Genomic DNA, 2461 nt, shown 5'->3' with positions numbered 1-2461 from the left:
GGTTTGTTGTTACGGCTTCTTCCAACCCTTCTCCCCCGGCTTTTGAAAGGGAGCATTCTTTTTTCTTCTTTTTAATTCTTTTTCTTTTTCTTTTTCTTTTTCTTTTTCTTTTGTTTTTGTGGAGTGAGGGACTTGTTACAAATTTCCCTGAGCCACTTTGCACTATTTCGTACCCCTTCCAAACTAAAGAATCCAGTGCAATCCGTTACGGTGCCGTTCACAAAAAAATGCAACATTTGCGGTTGCAAGGGCTTCGGCCCGTACTGGAATTTCAGCCTCGCTTTAGAATCAGAGGCAATTAAGGACCGGTTAGTACTTGGAAAGTCTATTCAAGTGTCTAAATTTTCTTACCAAAAAAAAAAAGTGTCTAAATTTTTGCTGTATTCAAATTGTAGGAGTGGCATCCCTACAATTAATAGTCAAATCCATGGGTTTAAATCTTCTGTGGCCCTCATTCTGTGGCCATCCAGCGGCCGCTGAGGAATGAGCACCATGTGTCACATGCAAAATCTGATGCATTAACTGTTATACTCTCTTTGTGAACCATTCTGACAAGCCCAATTCATCTCAAGCCTTAAAAGCCCCATTAAATCTATGCAAACCGACCCAAGAACATGCTTGAAACCCATCGTCGACCCTAGAGAACGTCCCCTCCAAGGAGCGGAGGTTACTCGACTTTCACCCGTAAGTTAAAAAAGATAAAAAACAATCAATTACCTTTAAGTAGTGGGAAAAATTTTAACTGTTTAGCTGACGGTTTAAATTGAATTCAATAGATTTAAGAGTAAGATCTCAATGAGTGCTCAACGAAATCTTGAGCACTCATTCATTTCACATTTCCATTCAGCTACATTTTAGCATTAATTAACTTATCTAAGATTAAATTTTCCAATCAGTTATGAGATAGAATTTTTTTTTTTTTTTGGGGGGGGGGTGTAAAGTGAGATGGTTCAACTTCCATCACCCATTGCACATCATTATGTTGTGCTATGCTATCAAGTGTCAAACTATCTGATGTGTCTCAGTTATTATTCAGATGCCAACTAAGCCCCTTCTGATTCCTGAGACGATGAGTTCTGCAAGAAAGGTTAGACAATGAACAGATTAAGATCCTATGCAATAGCTACACAGGGTTATGTTCAAAATATATTGGATTCTTAACGGAGGGGTGAGTCATTGTTTAAATAGTGTATGTGTTACCTTTTCCGGATTGGGCAGGTTTCGCCGGCAAGAACCGTTATTTCTCCCTGGACTACGCTCTCTTGTCGTTTGCCCCGCTCAATCATCCTTGTAGTTGACCTTCTATCTAGGGCGTTGTTGCCATATAGGTACAGCATGAGTGACGTTCTTCCTTGGTTAGTCGGTAAAGGTCCTGACTAAGTGTTTAGTTTAGCACCACCCGGGTCCGAAGCCGGTCGGGTATAAAACCTGCCGTATCACTATCAATGCAAGGAGCGTGTGCCATTGTACGATAAAGTTAAATTTTAATCTTTCAAAAAAATGGCAAAGATAAATGATTATATATTTTTGGACAAATTACATATAGGCCCACAATCTAAAATCAATTATATTTACAACCGCAGAAGAAAAGAAAAAAATTACAAATGTCCCCTTGGTGTCAGGAATGGGGTTAAGTAATGATATCATCACTAACAAAAATTCAAAATACCAATTTTACCCTTCCTTATTTAGGCATTTATTAATAATGTCAATTTTAAATTTGATTTTTAACACGAATGTTAAATGACCAAAATACCCTCGTGTGAAATTAAAAAAGATAAATAATAATAATAAAGCATCTTATTTGACTAAATATCACTTCATGTAGGTGGTGAAGGGATTTCTTCTTCACCCATCGCCGTCCTTTACTCTGTAAACAATCACACAAAAAATCACACAAAAACACTACCAACGAAGATTGTTTGGTTTCCTCTTAAATTCCACTATAGCATTTTCACCTAATTACTTTATACTTGTTGTTTGGAACAAAAATAACTGGGGGCTTCAAACCCTCATTTTCCCAACTACAATTGATTGAAACACCATTACCTAAGGCCCTGTTTGCTTACATGATTCTTGAGATTTCAAATATCTAGAGATTTCAAATCTATGGAGTCATAATTTATAAAATTAAATGTTTGGTTGTGGAATGAAATTTGTGGATTCATCCTAAAAATCTATTTGATCGACGTGATTTTTGTGAATATGCAAATGTATAGCTTTTTTGAAATCTCTGGATTTCAACCCTTACCCATTAATATACAGATTCACGTTTTTAGTGTAAAAAGGTGAATCTCTAGATTTTATGAATCTAGAGATTTTTACAACCAAACAGGTATAATTCTCAGATTCATGAATCCAGAGATTTCAAATCTCTGGATTCATGTAACCAAACAGGCCCTAAGCATTTGCCTTTATTAATTCACCCCTTAGGCATCCTTATTATTGTTATCTTGAACTA

Source organism: Hakea prostrata, chromosome 10, assembly GCF_041222555.1.
Source record: "Hakea prostrata isolate BN-2017 chromosome 10, UWA_Hpros_2, whole genome shotgun sequence".
Classification (NCBI taxonomy): Eukaryota; Viridiplantae; Streptophyta; class Magnoliopsida; order Proteales; family Proteaceae; genus Hakea; species Hakea prostrata.
This window is presented reverse-complemented; position numbering follows the sequence as displayed.